We start from the raw sequence: 18,333 nt of genomic DNA, 5'->3' as shown, positions 1-18,333 counted from the left end.
CCAGAGGATCGGAATTGCGATTCAACAGGGAAATGCTGCTAGCATTCTTGCCACCATTCCACGCGGTCAAGATTTATAGAGTAATTAGTTTTAGTTCATATTTGTATATATTTAAGCATTTAAGGTTATTAATTCTTATGTTAATAAATTATATACTTTATAGGATATGACAAAAAGATTTATTAAAAATAATAAAAATATAGAAGTATACAAAAAGAAAGTCCTACGCTTGCTTTGTGAGCATAGGACTTTTTTACACAGATTACGGGATATATCTATTTTTACCAAATTAATCCCGGACTTTCTGTGTTTATATAAATAGTATTGTGTAATCCTTTACCGGCGTATATTTTAAAAGCTAAACGTCAAGTACCAGCATGTATATGTACCACTGCTTAGACAAGTCTCCTCTTTATTTGAGAAACCGGCTAGAAGCTTATGTATAAATATTATGAAGTTTTTTACGTTGGGACAATTTAGCGTACTCGACTTTTTATATTTTGTTTGGTAGTCGATAAAAGCAATTTTATTACTATTTTGTATGACACAGGTGGCAAATGAGCAGGAGGCTTAGTACCTGTTGGAAAGTGACTACCACCACCCATGGACATCTGCATCAATAGGGGACTTTTAGTTCCTAGGTGGCTGAAACAGTTCGGGATTCGATCGGTACATACTTACCATTTCGAGTTGGCCTGTTCAAACCCTCAATGGCTTGTAACTGCGAACAATATCTCTTATTACATGTGTTCGGAACCATTCAAATTAAAAAAAGAAAACGACCTGGCGCTTGACCGTTTTTACTCCATTGACGAATCCATCTGTGATGATTTAACATTCACTCTCACCATTCATCTCAAGCATTGTCACTTAACTCCACAAACACATGATGACTTGACCTTGGGTTTTGAACGAGTTTGCATAATTCCCTCGTGACTGTACCTCCCGTTGGAACAGTTCTAGTCTCGGCAGCGATGAAGGCACGATTAATGATTCTTTACTTGTATGTACATTCTATATTAGCCTATATATATTGAATCAAATATCATTATGAAAATTTAAGATTTTTATTTTATTTTAATGTGCAATCACTTATATCCGCTTAGCAGCTGGATTTTAAAAATAGAGCAAGTCTTGAGGAAGGTTCTAGGCTAGGCTAGGCTATTAACATTACGCAACGGAGTAGGAAGGTTTAACGTGGGTGGAACTGCGCAAAGCAGTTAGTTTTAATATTATTTTAATAGCACTTTGTACCGTTGATTGCTTAAATCAGACTGCACTTAAAATGCGACCGACAGTTTTAATCTTTAATTTTTTGAAGTAAAATTTTAATGTAGAATCATTATCCTCATTAAGTTCTTTGCGGTCATCGTTCATTTGCTACTTTGTTTTTGATTGATTAATTAAAGTAAAGTAAGTGCGGGTGAAATTTATGTCCGAAAATCCACAACAGCGCGATTTCTTAGACATTTTCTGACTCGCACAACCACTTTGTGGAACCACGGCGGTTTTTCCGAACCGATACGACATGGGAACCTTTAAGAAAAGAGCGTCAAGCCCCCTGGTGTTGCAGATGTCCATGGGCGGTAGTAGTCACTTTCCATCAGGTGAGCCTCTTGCACGTTTGCCACCTACGTCACAAAAAAGTAGACATATAAAGTATGATTAATGTCACTCAACTCACTCAATTGTAAATATTTCAGTTGACAATGGTCATGAACAAGCTTGTCTGTGTAGGTCCTCACTCACCCACTCATATTTCGTACCTTCAAATAGCAAAATTTGTATTGTTGTATTCCGGTTTTAAGGATGAGTAAGCCACTGTAATTACAAGCAGAAGGGATATAACACCTAAGCATGTTGAAGGCTTGGTGGTGGTATGCTATGACTATCAAGTAGGACTATTAATAAATAAAATTTAAAAATATATATCAATCTTACAACGACCTTTTATAAAGCTATTAACCCAAGAACGCAGAACATATAAAAACTTGCTAAGATATAATTAATTAATCTGGCAGGTAGACTTCCTAAACAAAAGAGGGAACTCTTCCTTCGTTTTTATTAAAGATTACAACATTGCTTAATTTATTCGCGAAATTTGTCTCATCTTGAAAAATTTGCTGTCACAATCGCTAACAAAAGAGTGACTAATGTTACCAGAAAGTTGCTGGACGAACAAACTTTGAACGCTTTCAAGGGTGTGAATTATTATCTCGGAATTTCCTCTCGCGATTAGAAGTTAAAAATATATATAATTTTTGAATAATTCATTTAGGATTTTCTTTTCTTTTTATTTTATGACTGTTAATAAATGAAAGATATAAATTATTTTATTTCCGTATCCTTGCAACGGTTAGTCTTGATACTTGAGTTTTGCCGGAATCTTGGAAAAAATATCAAATTTATTATACTCTCATCCTAAGATTGATTACAATGTATGTACATCATTTTTCATCAGTAATTTTAAGTATACGATTTTTTTTATGAGGATTATTCGTCATTTGTACTGAACTTACATAAATCATTAAAATAACCAGAAATTAATCCAATAAAGTTACTAAACTAGTACCAATAGAAGAGTTACGGCATATTCAGTTTCTCAAACTTTAGGCTAGGGTTATTAAAACGTCAAACTTTCGTTATTATTGTCGATATGCCAACCATTGAGATTTCATTACCTGAACCCAAGGTTGAATGCTGCCATTAGACTCCCTCAGATCCCAACTTTATGAGTAAGGCCAGAGAATGAGCACTTTAATTTTCACTACAGAATAATTTTGTCATATCTATAAATATATTTTATAACTGTTGATCACCGTAAAATCACAACCTCTTATTAAATAATTTATGGTCACTAATTTTCTACAGATGTTTTTTTTCAAGTAATAATTAAATTGATAGCAACAGTATGGATACTCAATAATATACATATATATTATAGAAAAACAACAAGTATCTTTCTCCAGTTCTTTTCCAGACAGTTACGTTTACAGCCGGTTTTATTTTTACTTTTACTATCAATACGTTAACGAAATCCTTCTATATTGGAAGCAGAAATTTGAATTCAATCGTTTCATTATTGCTATTTTTAACACGACCTAATGTATATTTGATTGGGTTCGTCCTTTTGAATTGAGTCGACTAAAGTCGCACTTAAATACTGATACACGTGTATAGAACTTCGGAGGCTAAGCTGTACTATTATATAACTCAATTGTTACAGTTTAAAATACTGTCAATATTTCTTGATAATATTTAAATTACGAATTTAATACTAAATTTGTCTAATATGACGATACAAATAGCCAGGAAACGCGACTGGAATATTGTAGTATCTTCTATATTTTAGGGTTAATGATTAATTGCAAAACGACATAAACGGAATAATCTGCTTGCTTTATGATCTTTTACTGCTTTAAAAATAATAAAAACGAGTTATAGAACTAGCACAACTGATATTCCTCCGTTTTGATATATTAAGGAAGTATGTACAAATTAAACGGTAAGTAATTCATTTATCATCTATTTTAATGCATATACAAGAATAAGCATTGATAAAAAAAATTTAGTCACAATAGACAATTTTTTTTTAAGGTATAGGATGGCGGACGAGCATATACCTGATGGTAAGTGTCACCATAACCCATAGACAATGAAGCTGTAAGAAATATTAACTATTATTAATCTATTGATCAAAATATCCTATTCCAAATTTAATGACCATGATATCTAATTCTAAAACTTGTCAGAGGTACCTTATGTCCCTTTTAAATGCGATGTATAACATAATTTCTACGGTTAAAAAGTTATGCGGTGAGGGCGTAATAACTACACAAATAAATAAACTCTATTGTAGTCATAATAGTTCAATAGAATTAAAATTCGTAGTTAACATTAGCATATCAACACTAAAAATAAAGTACACTTTTTTATGGTATAGGTTGGCAGACGAGCATATGGGCTATCTGATGGTAAGTCGTCACCATTAGCCATAGACATTGAAGCTGTAAGAAATATTAACTATTCCTTACATCGTCAATATGCTACCAACCTTGGGAACTAAGATGTTATGTCCCTTGTGCCTGTAGTTACACTCGCTCACTCACCCTTCTAACCGGAACACAACAATACTGAGTACTGTTATTTGGCGGAAGAATAACTGATGAGTGGGTGGTACCTACCCCAACGGGCTTGCACAAAGCCCTAGCACCAAGTACTTTCCTTCTTTTAATAACACATTTGATTGATGTTAAGAGGTGAAGCCGATAAAACGATTTTTCCGCCGTCTTTTTTGCTTAATGTAAAAATATAATTAAAAAAATATATTAAAAACTAAAGTCAGACATGAATCGAATTATTGTCTTAAACAAGTTAAGGTTGAAGATAATTTCATTTCGTGAGGAAAGTACCACTCAGACTTTACTCAGCTAATTCGTTGCGACAATAAAGTGGGAATAGCCGTTCTCTGTTTAGAGAAATGAGAACAAATTGTAGATCTAACTTTGTAGATAAGCCTGTGTCAATTACGTATTGAGAAGGGTCTTGCTTGGTTGCGACAAATTGAATGGCCTAAGGAGCAGTGCAGACTTCAGACGGAGTTTTAAATTATGAAGAGTTGATAAATCTTTACAAAAAAACACGAGTACTTTTATTTGTTGTTAGTTACATTGAGTGTACATAAAATATCGTCGAAGCAATTTACGATTTAAACGGACTTTTATCAATGAGATTTTTTCCAGATCTGAGAGAGGTACAAATATGCTTATACATTAAAAGAGTATAAAAATACGTTGGATATATGTATTATAACGTTATACAACAAATACTTTCAAGTGGTAATGAATGTAACATTTAATAGATAGTACATGCAATACATAAGAAAATTATAATATACATATAAAATATAGAGATAGCTTGCAATGCAGCAGTTTGTTAGAATATAACTCTAACTTTTCCTCGAGAAAACAGGAGGTTTTTGTCCTGTAAGTGATACAGGCAATTAGTTTACTTTGTTTTGTTTTTGCTTTCACTGTGCGCACAAAAACTTTTTTGTTATGATAAAGGTAGGCAGATGAGTTACTGGGCCACCTGATGGTAGGTTGTCACCCCCTGCCTTCTATATAGTTATTGATTTCAAATATTAATTATTTCTTATATCACCCATGTGTTACCTTGGGAACTGAAATGTTAAGTCCCTTGTATCAGGAGCACATTGGCACACTCAACCTTTAAACCAAAATAAAACAGTGCTGAGTATTATTTGGCGGTAGAATATCTGATGAGAGGGCGGTTACTACCCAGACAGGCTTATACAAAGCACTAGGCACCAAGTATGATGGACTGATTAATTTTCCTCCTAGATAATCTTGTTTGGGATTCAACGAATTAATACTAATAGCATTCGTTGCCGTAATCGTACTTAAGCAATTTCATATTAATCGGTAATCATACCGTTAAGTATTCAATGGAAGTAACTCTTATGCAGGTAATCTATATTTTAATTTTATTACGTAATATATATTTTCATGGAACGCGTGTATTTTTACATAATATAAAATTAATGAAAGATTCTAGAAATAGATCGAAATTAAATAAATATGTCTTTTTAATTACAGTAATAACACTTATTACGTTCTTATTGTTTATGTTGTATTACTTCTATAACTTATGGAAAATTCTGTTATTATTTTATTAATCTATAGTTAGGCATCTATGTGTATGGAACACTATGACATGTTTATTTTATTTGTAAGTGTGATTTTTTTACATGAGGCCTCAAAAACAAAGAGCCACATTACTACCTTCTCCTACAACGAAAGACAATAAATAAACGCAGTTTTATATCACGTGAATAAATGAAATGAAATTATACGTAAGTCTTTCTGTTGCATGTCTACGTTGAACTTAAGACGGTAGAGCCTAACAGCGATTGGCAATTTTTACCACTACGAACTGACAATATACCGGCTCATTGAAATGTATAGCATTATAAAAGGATTCTTCGTTTCAATAAAATACTTTTTTTAACATTATTATAAGGACATATTATTATTTTTTTTGATTGGTTGATTGAATACTTTTTTTTTCTTTAGTGCTATAATCAGGATTAATACAATAGTTAGTTAGTTTTTTGTTTTAAACCTCTCTGAATACACATTACGCTGCGACGATGAAATTTTAAATTAAATAAATCTATATGCTCTCCCAGCTACTATATAAGTATTATTTATTAATATTTATGTAAATTTAGGCAGTGATAACAGCTCGTGTCCTTCCGTTAAGGAAAGGTCAACGAGGTTTTTATAGTGAAATTAAATATATTGCTTCATAGTAGTTGAGCAGATTGAAATGTTACAGATTTTCTTTTGGAAATGCATATAAGAAATCATGATTTACATTTATCGTAGAATACGAGATGAATAGTCAAAGGAGACAGGCGAATCTGGGCCTATCGTTACACAAATAAAATATTTATCAATATTTTTTTCAAGATTTTTAATTTTTAATCATGAAATATTAAGCCATTTTACCATGGGATATTAAATAAAATATATAATCACTATATTATTGACTTTCGTTACTTCCTAGCTTTACTTTCACTTTTTAACAATGTTGCCAAATGAAATAAAATAATGATATAAATAAAAAAAATGATATAAAATAGAAAATCAAAGCAATGAAAGTGAATCAGTGTTTTTTTCTTTAGATTATGTTTTAAAAAAACGTTTTAAATAATGAATCATATAATAGATAACGTTTATAAAAACGTTGTAAAAATAAATTAATCAACAGGTTGATTTTTTTTTTGTACTGGCAACAAAGTAGAACTCATGTCACAGCAAACGTCAAACTAAAAAAATCATTCGCTTCGTTTGGCTTGAACTTACGATAGTGGATATTTCGTTTTGTTGTGTCTTCGTGTGCTATTATTATTCAATTAGTATTATTTTGCGACTTTGGCTACGTATAAAGGATTCTGACGGTTATTACTTTAACGAACAACCCACGCTTTTCTTAACGGACTTAGTTTTCTTGCCTACTCGACTTACTTAAGCGGGTGAAACCGCGGGAAACAGTTAGTCTTTTACAATAATCTTAGAAACCGCAATGTATTCATGTCCTAAAATACAATCTGATAAAATCTAGTCAGTACTATACAACGTGAGAGCACTGAGAGTTTGTAAGAATAACTTATTATGAAGCAAATAATAACACCTAGGTATATCTTTTTCCTCTCGTGTAGCAGTTGTAAAAAGTATATAAGTAAGTAAATCACTAAAAGAATAATATTTGTTTGCTACAGAACATTCTTTGAGGTGTGTACGATATTTAAGTTCTTATTAAAACATATTAAGTATTTGACTGTATTATTGTAATGTAGTTGTTTATAGTAAGAAAAATTGTGATATTCATAATATTAATACAAGGAACAAACATAAACTTAGTACGCCTCAACAGCTCGAGTCAGTAACTCTTTTGTAAGGTAATGTATAAGGTTTTATAACAGAAAACGTCTGAATATTTTAAGTCGTTAAATTTAATAAAAAGTTGACATTCAAAATGTTATTAACCATTTGTGGGTTTATATAATTATGAGAAACATTGGGGAAATGAAATAAACTCAACGAGGTATTCGATAAATATAAAATTAGAAATATTATAAAACCAACGGAATAACTTAGCACCTTTAGGCACCATTAACCAATTTTAGGAAAATTTTGGATCATGATACTCAATTAAGGGGTAGTTAAAAAATGTATAAATATAATTACCTATTTTATCATTAGAATTAACAACATTAAATGCTTAAATATATATAAATACGAACTAAAATTAGTTACTGTATAAATCTTGACCGCGTGGAATGGTGGCAAGAATGCTAGCAGCATTTCCCCGTTGAATCGCAATTCTGATCCTCTAGGCAAAAAACGAACCAGCAGTCCTGTCACCAGTGGAGGCAATGAGGCGAGGTGTTATACTTTTGAAGTTAAAAATAGTCATTAACTTATGTTATTACTGTACTGACTAACGACTAAGTTATTTTCCGCTGGTGCTTTCTGCTAAACTTAGGAAGGCTGGAAATATAGTGCTGCAGTGTAAACTTCGTTAGTGCGTAGCGGTTTTATGCTGCAAGGTTGTATGGAGTATCCATTCCGTTATATGTTCTCACTGCTCGTAGATCGTTATAATCATGATAATTTGCAACCCACCATGGAAACTCCAGCCGGGGTGCCCAGGAACGTGACTGTCCAGGAACGAGAGCTTTTGCTCGAGTTACTCAGGACTCTAACCCAGAGTAACTTGACTTGCAGGTGAAAGGAAGACCTGAATATCCTCTCGTATTGTCTAATGGAGTATGGGTTGCACGTTTTTCTAGAGAGCGGTTTTCGGATTTATCTCTCTAGAATATATATTCTGAACCAGCTATAGATTGAAGATAACCTTGAAAAATTACAATTCAAAAGTGCTTGTAAGCCGACGTAAATAAAGTATACTTTGACTAGATTCATCTGTATTTTATACTGTAATCAAATGTAAATCAAAGTAACGCATTTTTCACTATAGAAATAATTTACAAAATGCAAATTAAAAAAAAGTGTTTCATTCGCCGGCTCTTTTTAACTTTATATGTTTTCTTCTGAGAACGTTTTCGAACTATCAATAAGTAAGAGTAATGCTTCCATATCGAATAAAGAGTTTATAAACAAGTTTGGCAATGTGTTTGAAAGTATATTTATTATTCAGTGAGCGCTGTCCAAATAACCGATTCTATAACTCATTATAATGTGACAGCACCAAAACAAGCATTTAAATGAATTTCAGTCTATTGTGTGCACGAAGTAAATTAGTATTTGATTTCAACTGATTGATTTACTTTTGTTATATTAATACTTCGTGCTTGTTTCTGTGATTTGGTGACGTTGTTTTGAATCACGTTAAACTTTTTTATGTTAGCCTCTGACACACCCTTATATTTTCATGATGGAAGTCAGATTCGATGGTTTAACTTCTGTTGGTTTTCAAGTAATTATGATGTATTATAGCTGTATTAGAGCTTTGGGCGAGTCCATCTAGGTCGCGTCGGTAAGTGACTCTCACACTTATTAAAGGTATCTCCAAATAGGTGTCTTTATTTTATTATTTGAGAGGCGTTTAAACCCGCGTAACAACAGGCATATAGCATATAACATCGTGGTTTCGAATGTTGGCTACCAACATTGGAAAACAATGTTGCATTTGTGGTTAAGGGATAAATAATATTGTTTGTAGAGCTAATCTCTATGGCAGTAGAGAGCCTTTGCCAGTCTGTCTATTTGAAATTAATACATGATTACATCAGAGTATAACTTTATCATTTTTCTTCAGAGTATACTCTAAATAGAGAGGCAAATGATTGCTGAATGGATAAAAAACATCTTATGATAATATGTGTCGTAAATGTCGCAGAATAGAACAACCTGTATGGTGGCAAGAAACGAATCCACCAGTAAAAGTACAACTAACGATAGGAGTAGCTACTTAGACGAACATTTACATGTACATCTTTAATCGTAATTGTACGTATATTTATTTAATTTTATCTTTATAAATATTATTTCAACGTGATATGTTTGCAAAGTCATTATATCATCTATATTAATATTATAGATGTGAAAGTAATTATGTCTGTCTGTCTGTTTGTCACTCTTTCGCGACCAAACCGCTGAACCGAATTTGATGAAAGCAAACTTAAAGTCCATGAAAGGACATAGGCTATATTTTTTTCCTAACATATTATAACTAATCCCTGAAACACGAGCGAAGCCAGGGTCGTCAGCTAGATTTAATATATGTTGTTATATTATATGTTTTAACTTTAAGTTCATTTGTTGATTATGAGCATGCACTTAAAGCTGATTAGCCTTTTAAACATCCACTTGCACATACTAAGGCTTCGCAAACTATTTACACCATTGTACATTTGCACTGACAAAGTATTATGAATATCTTCTTCGATTTCGAAAATCACATTCTCATGCTAGATGGAATTCTTGATAATTAACGCGTTTGTACCGTGGTGGTTTATTTTGATGAAAAACGTTAAACTTTTCGATAATTAATTTATATCAATAATTTACCTCGTGCTTGATGATGAAGTTAAAAATCGTGAGGTATCCTGCATATGTCCATGAAACTGTATGCTTCATTCCATGTATCCACCAAATCGTACTACGGAAACAGTTCACATAATTTAATGTGAACTTAATAAGGAAAGTTCGATGGCACTTATTATGGTCACTTATTCAAACAATAGTAAAATTCGATCTTTAATAAAGTACTTCCTTATCTCATTGTTTCCTGATACGTTGAGTTATTCTTTTATTATTATTATAAATATCAAAAAGACAACAGTTATGAAAACTATAACTGCGATTTTATGCTGCAAAAGTAACGTGACGCTACATATTGGCCTACCAAGCTGAGTGCTTGATGTTGAGGATGAAACCTCAACGCTGGTTTCCAGTGGCAGTTAGATATGTCAAGTTTACAGGACATAGTTTATTTTATTCATAGTCAAGGTTCGGAATTTAACAAGAACATTTGAGCTATATAACCTTCTTTCTTGTTCACAAATCATCCCAATATTTTAATTAAAAAAAACACGTATTTTCAATATAACAAAATTGTATTTGTATTATGAAAATAAAATCTTTGAACATCACTCGATTTAACTTGTTCCCGTTATCTTCGATAGCAATTTTCTTTTAATAGGATTATGTTATTGTCAATGACATCAATAAGTCAAAACTTGAAAGATATAAAGGAAAGACTTAAGACTCTTTTATCTTTTACGATTCGAATTTCGAAGCAATTCGAATTTATTTTAAAAAAAAACAACGATTGAAAATACATTATAGCTTTTGAATATTTCCATTTTTCTACAAGCTTATTACTTATTTGTGATTGGTTATTTGAATTTCGGAATTATATATTTATTGCTACTACATATTTTATGATATATTGGTTGCCCGCTCCGACTCCGTGCGATTGAAATAAGAAATTGATATGCTTTTTATATACATAAAAAAATCTTTGTATTAAATGCTAGGGCCACCTATAGGGTCGAATTTAAACCATCAGTTTAACCCACTCTAATCCTAAATCTTATATACAAAAAACATCAAAGTTCATTTACATACAATCAAAAAACATATATATAAATATTTAATAGGATATATTTAAAATTATTTTCTTTACTTTGTGAGAGATAACTTATAAAACATATGTACTAACTTCAACTCTGTAACTTGATACGGGAATCCTGCAAGATCGGCCTTTGTTTTTCATAGAATAAAACATAAAGTTTAGAGAGAATTATGAATGTGTGTGTGTGTTCGTAACTGACTATTATGTAGTATATATTTTTTATTTTCCTTATCGTTATCCCATTTTATATTTCTTTAGGCTTATTTGATGGAAAGTATGTAACAAATTTCAGATTCATTCTGATTTTAGGACACAGAGTTTGTTCCGGTTTTTGTCGAAGTTTTCCCGAAAAACATTAGTACGGCTGGAGTATAAGGTTTTTACAGTACTGTCTTCTGTGTAGCAGTGAACGTTGCTGATTCATAACAAGTCATTGATACACAGAAGAAATAGAGCAGGCGAAAATATGCCTTGCAAAAAACCGTAATCGAGGAATTTTATTTTAGTACATGCTCCGTCGATAACTACCTGGATGCTACGAGCTGACGTGAAGCTGGTGATCCAGTTGAATATTTTCTGGAACGCTCATAGGAAGGATGCCTTGAAAGAAAGATTTTAAGACATACTCGGTTAGAAGCCTTCGCTATATCCAAACTGACTGCTAATGACTCCCCTATCTATATGTCAGTTTGACTGAGGTCACCGACTTAGCGACCCCGATGGGTACTTCCTCGGATTGATAATGGAAATTATCTTGGAGAACAAATGGATGACGGCTATGGGCCTATAATTGGACGAGTCAGAACCGTTATTTTTCAAAATGATGAAGCAAAACATATTTAAATTATCTTAGAGTTTGTTTGTATGTATAAATTATGTAGACTTTCTCCTTTCGTTGCTCTTTCATACGTAAGCCTAAGAAGACTTATTCTATTTATAAGATCACAATTGAATATTATATATTAATGCATATGTAATAAATAATTTATGCATTCAATAGATTATAGAACTCAAAACCAATGAAACGTTGACGAAACAAGCGGAGGCGTATATTGTTTGTAGTGGAATATTATGATAATAATACCAGCTATATTCTAAAGAAGAATGTTTGTATATTTGTGTTTGTAATTCAAAGTACGGTTTTATGAAAATAAAATTCATTTGATATACATATAACTTTCATATGTTGTGTTATTAATGTATACACCGGTTTTCATTGTTACGCCACTCTGAGGTCCCGGTTCGATTCCCGGCCGAGTTAATGTAGAAAAAGTTCATTAGATTTCTATGTTGTCTTGTCTGAATGTTGTGGTATCGTCGTTACTTCTGATTTTCTATAACACAAGTTTTAGCTACTCACATTAGGATCAGAGTAATGTATTTGATGCTATCCAATATTTATTTATTTTTTATTATATTATATGATTGCATTGTATAAAAAAACACTTCAATAAAAGTATTAAAACTTTGCCTAGAAGATTTTAAGCTTCACAAATACCTACAGAAATCTTTTAAATATAATTCATTGTGTCATTTCATTTAAATAAGAAATGAAAATATTGCTAACAATTTTGTATGCGTTCATTTGTAAAAAATATGGATATAAATAATACAATTATTACATATATATTTAAAAATACTATTATCCAAAAATGTTTATAATATAGAGAAAAAATATTTCGAATACATTGGTCGTATTACAGTGAGAAATGGATTGATGGGTTGATTATGTTGCTACATTTTATTTTTTAGCTATAAAGTGTTTGATAATAAACGTGTCATTTGACTACTTTTACATTAAATTAAGAGCATCATTTTCTCTTGTAATATTTGATTAATTTACGAGTGAAATAAATTAATCCCAAAACTTATTTGAAATTAAATATTTTGTGTAGGATGTAAGTCGTAGGCGTCGTAGCACCTAACGTAGATCGTCTACGAACTACATTCAAATCAAGATATACCAATGTATTTTAAACTAATGTACATTTTTAGATGGAAAATCTATTCGAACTTGTAATACTAAATAAGTAAAAGGATATAAAATTGTTTTTTTATAATATATAATATATATGATAATATTTTGTATGAATTTGCGAATGGGGTATGTATCTACAAAAAATATTATAATTCGCCTTATTTTATTATATATCGCCTTGTAACTATCATTTTAGTATAATTTTACTTTTGATATCCAAAGTAAAATTTTAAAAATTATGGAGCTTATTACATTTTTATGACATTGAGTAGGCGGACGAGACGGAGAGCATATATTTGGAAGTGGTCACCACCGTCTATAGACCAATGACACTGCGAAAAATATTAACCATTTTTTATATATCTTATATTCCTTCACCCTTCACTGCACCCTTCTGGAATACAACAATACTGAGCACTGCTGTTTGGCGGTAGAATATCATATAACTGAGTGGTATATATGCAGACGACCTTTGTCTTATAACTGAGTGGTACCTACCCAGACGACCTTTCACAAAGCCCTACCACCAAAATAATTTATAATGACGAGTACCATAATTAAAACCAAAAACGATACTATTAGTTATGTTAAACAAAGACTGTTACACTGTTTTAAATGGTTATACATTATATACAATAAATTAATTATATAAAGAGATTTAATTAATTCTTATAATGATTATAATTGTTTTTAAAATTTAATACCGGTACGAATATATTAAAGATACATTATAAAATAATCTTAAGTATTCTGTACTACAAAATCCCCTCTAAGCTTTATATTTCTAAGCCCATCCGAGCCCGAAATGAAAATTGTATCTAAATTCCATAAGTAAATTAGTTCACTGAAGTACTCTGAAGTTAGTTTTCTGTATGAAGCCACTGAACATTATTGTACCCAGTTAAATTATTGCATGCTTTTGTGCCGGCCATGTAAGGGAGAATTTGTACTAGTCACGTGCTTTATGCACCTCGATGGATTACATAATTCATGTGCGAATGATAAACGCAATCATCCGTTAAATTGTCGAAATATTTCCCATTTAAAACGTATTTCGACCGAATATCATATAATTTATATCGCATTCGGTGCTTTTACACAAACATCGCCGAGTATGAAATTTCGGTTTATCGATAACGGAAGCGGAGAAGATTAACTTCGACACGAATTTCTCGTAAACGTTTTAGGCCATCGATAAGACTGCACGCCGTCACTACCCTGTTTGTTGATTACCCTTATGTTATTGACACGGTTCATAATGTTCTTAGCAAATTAGTTTGTTCATAGTTACGTGCGCAAGGCAACGTAAGCATCTGATTGGGTAAATGTTTTTAAATTATAATTTGCATAATTAAACTGTAGCAAAGACAACAAAAACTTACCCGTAATTTATTAATGATATTATTTAGTAATTTTTTTAACACACTCTTTACTAGAGAACTTATTATTATTTAAAACAAGAGCACTACTGAGAACGATTGTAAAAAAATTGTTGCTATAATGTAAAAACTACTTAATAAATACCATAACCGGACACCCTGTCTACAAGTGTGGCTAATATAGGAATCGCTATTTACGCTTATGCTTTTGAAAGAAAGCTGTTAGCGGATTAAATTGGGGATGAAAATGTGTGTGGCAGTTATTGAATTTTATAAGTTATAATCATGCCCTTTTCATGTTTCTAACTTAGTCTTATATTTATATGTAAAAAATCATTGTAGTTATGCTGTTATGTAGTTTTCTGGATGGGATATCCCATTGGGTAAACGCCCAGTTTCTTAATTCCTTGTTGGGGTAGCGTTGCTCTTATGTAATAGGTAGCGGGCATGTGGGCTACCTGGTGGTAAGTAACCGCCACAGACCAAAGTTATAAGCACTGTAACAGATATTAACTGTTCCTTAAACCACAGGAGCTACATTATATCTCACTGACCCTTCAAACCGGCACACAAAAGTACTAAGTATTGGTATTTGGCGGTAAAATAATGAGATATTCTACCGCCAAATACCGATCTATCCAGATGGATTCGAACAAAGGCCTCTTACCAATTATATAATTATGATTATAATTAAAATTTTGATTGGTCGTCAAATTAAAAAAACTCCACAATTGTGTCCTTCAATTCTCATTGAATCTCCAGACAAAAAGAGAGGCTTTTTTCATCATTACCAGGCTGATACTCTTTACTGAAATAAAATTATTTATATTTACATTTAAAATATTAATATTAAATAAGATCAATGACTGTATTCAGTAGTTATATTCAGATGAGTTGATTTTATTCTATTGTTATAATTACTGACGGATCTATTTCGATGAACTGAGCACTGGGAACACAAAGCGCAATGAGGATTTATCATGGTCGTATTTAATGCTGAATTATTGGTCAATAACGTATCTTTAATGAAGTATTTATTATTTTTACTTTCGAATTGAAGTTAAATATAAATTTAGGGCCTAATATTTTATTTATTAACAATAATAATACTAAATAACTATATGAAAGTATAATATGACTTTCTTTGCTTCAAATATATATTACAAATTTTTCAAGTTTCTTAAGTCATAATGAACAAGTAGAGTTTCAGCAATGATGAAGATCGAAGTGAAAACATCTATCTATTTGTGTGTTATGTAATTGTGTGATTTAATATTTCATTTTATTCATTAAATCAGATTTTAAGTGGTATAAAATCGTGTAATTTGTAAATACAGTGCGTAAAATCTAGGCCAGAATTAGATATGAATTGATACATAATTAATTTGGAAGATTTAAGCAAACTGCTACAAGTTTATATTGTTACAATATATACGAATGAAAAGTACAAAAGTTAATAAATAATAAACTCGTTTTTTTTTACACAATACATTTCGAAATTGAAATGTTTTGTATTGATATAATGTTGCGTCAAATGAAAATTAAACAATATTCCGAAAAATGACATATGAAGTTGTTACGATCATTAATTAACGGTAAAGCGAGGCGGGACTCAAAACGTCTATTAAAACAAAGAGTAAAATTACGAATTATTCGCGAGAGCGTTTTGACAAGGTTTAACGAGAACTTTCGCACGGTCAATGCGCTAATTTGGGTCCCAGTAATTAATATGTACCTACTGAGTTTACCTGCTGAGGGCGGGGGACCGCCCTCGAAGGTAGCAAGTTAGCAAGGTAAACGCATCGACGTCGTACGAGCCGTCAGCCAGTCCACCGCGCACCGCGCGCCTGGTAACACGCCTGTTTAGTAATGCATGCTTGTCATTCACTCTAAACTTCGTGTCCGCTCACTTTACCCCGTAACTATACACGTGAATTGTGAACTTCAGTGTTGGGAATGCAGTATGTTTACGCTGATATTTCTATAACGCTGACTCGACTAAGTTAGTACTCATGTACGATTTGGAATCTAGTTGGCACTGTTAATCTTACGTCTAATGTATTAATGCGGTATAACGTTGACTTTGCGGATTTGTTTAGCTGTTAGAGACTTTCGTAAGTATGCTTAAATTATAATTATTCTGTTTGCGCAAACATCGCACGGTATAGCGTGACCTTTTATGTAGAACAAAATATGTACTGTCTACATGGAATTTGGGATTACATTTATAATTAATCATAAACATATATAATATGCCAAATCTTCTTAAGATATTTAAAGTGTCTTTATACTGTCCTTATAAATATAGATTTTAAAACGTTCATTGAATTAATGAAAATAAATGGAACGTAAATAAAATTGTCTCAATAATACAACAAATACTAAGAAAGTAATATTTAAGCATTTACTTACAAAGTACGAGGCAATTTCTTAGCTCCGATCGTTTTCTATAAGCCAATGAAAGTCAACTCAACATCTCAAGTAAGCCTTTGTGTTATTAATGTGTTGAAACATTATTTAGATATTTCGTAACGTAACATTAATTCCTTAACTTAATAAAATAAAGAATTTATTCAAAATAAGACGAAGTTATTTATACTTATTCTATTTAAAAATACGCAAGAGCATGTTAGGATATTCCATTTTTAATATTATTTACTTTTTTTTGGTACTTTGTAACATAATTAAAATTATAATGGTTGATGACATATTATAACAAATATTAGTTATTACATATATTGACATATAGAAAGGTGTTAATTGAATGTAATTGAATTTATGAATCATTAACGTTCGCGAAATCAGCTAATTATTTGAATTATTTAATGGTATGATACACATACATTTTCGCTGAAATAGTAGGTGCTACGGCAATTATAATATGTTGTGTTGAAAAAAGGTGCGCTTAAATAGGAATCGTTTTCATTGGTTCTCTTTGAAATGTTGATGTTTTATACTTAGATGAATGCGTTGGGTTGTGCGATGATCTTAGAACACAGTATAATAGAAATGCCATCACGGGAAGTTTTTTTAAAATAATCAGTATCATAGAACAAAAATGTACATTTAGGTAGAATTACGATGAGGGATCTGATAGGTTTTTGTTTTTTTTATTTTTTATTCATATATCGACAATTATTATTGTAATTAATACGAAACTGCAGCTTCGTTTAGTAGTTTGGCTCTTGTTGATTGGGTTTTTTAAATTAAAATGAGAACACTATGAAAAATTATATTTAACATGAAGTTTCTATATATCATATATCCGGTCAATCTATATTCTTTTTTTTAAAGCAAACTAAACTATAAATTGAATAATAATTAAATTAAATTTTAGTATGAAAATCTACATATACATATATACCACTCACTGATCACTCACTGAATCATAGAATCAGATACTGTAACACTTACAAGCTTGAAAGTAGGATGAGTTCCTTATAGAGTGTAGACATTCGTTAAGAACGGATTCTATCCCTAAGGGGTAAAAGCGCGTTGGAAGATTGTATTTTGTAAATTTCTCACAGGTAAAGCCGCAGGTTCTGCTAGTATATAATAATCAAGTGTTTTCAGTTAGTAGTAGCAGTAGTTAGTATTTTAACAATTAACATCGATACAATATTTTTCACGCTTCATTAAACAGACACTATCGAGTAGAACCTACAAGAAAATTTCTCTTGTATAGCATAATTGAATTCACAAATTAATTATTTACTTAGTTACATTTAGTAAATTTGAGATATACTTTATAATTTTACTGAACTATCATTTATATTGAATATTTAT

General features: G+C 31.3%; 1 protein-coding gene across 1 annotated transcript in view; it reads left to right on the top strand.

The window, feature by feature from the left end:
* Window positions 1–16,388: 16,388 nt before the first annotated feature.
* LOC124538631 (neural cell adhesion molecule 1-like) overlaps window positions 16,389–18,333 on the top strand; it is a 158,477-nt gene continuing 156,532 nt past the window's right edge. Inside the window, exon 1 of the mRNA XM_047115751.1 lies at window positions 16,389–16,661. The gene's annotated coding sequence lies outside the window, so the exon portion shown is untranslated. The remainder of the gene's footprint in view (window positions 16,662–18,333) is intronic.

This window comes from Vanessa cardui, chromosome 20, assembly GCF_905220365.1.
Source record: "Vanessa cardui chromosome 20, ilVanCard2.1, whole genome shotgun sequence".
NCBI lineage: Eukaryota > Metazoa > Arthropoda > Insecta > Lepidoptera > Nymphalidae > Vanessa > Vanessa cardui.
The sequence above is the reverse complement of the archived record's forward strand: the minus strand, read 5'-3'. Positions and strand labels throughout refer to the sequence as shown.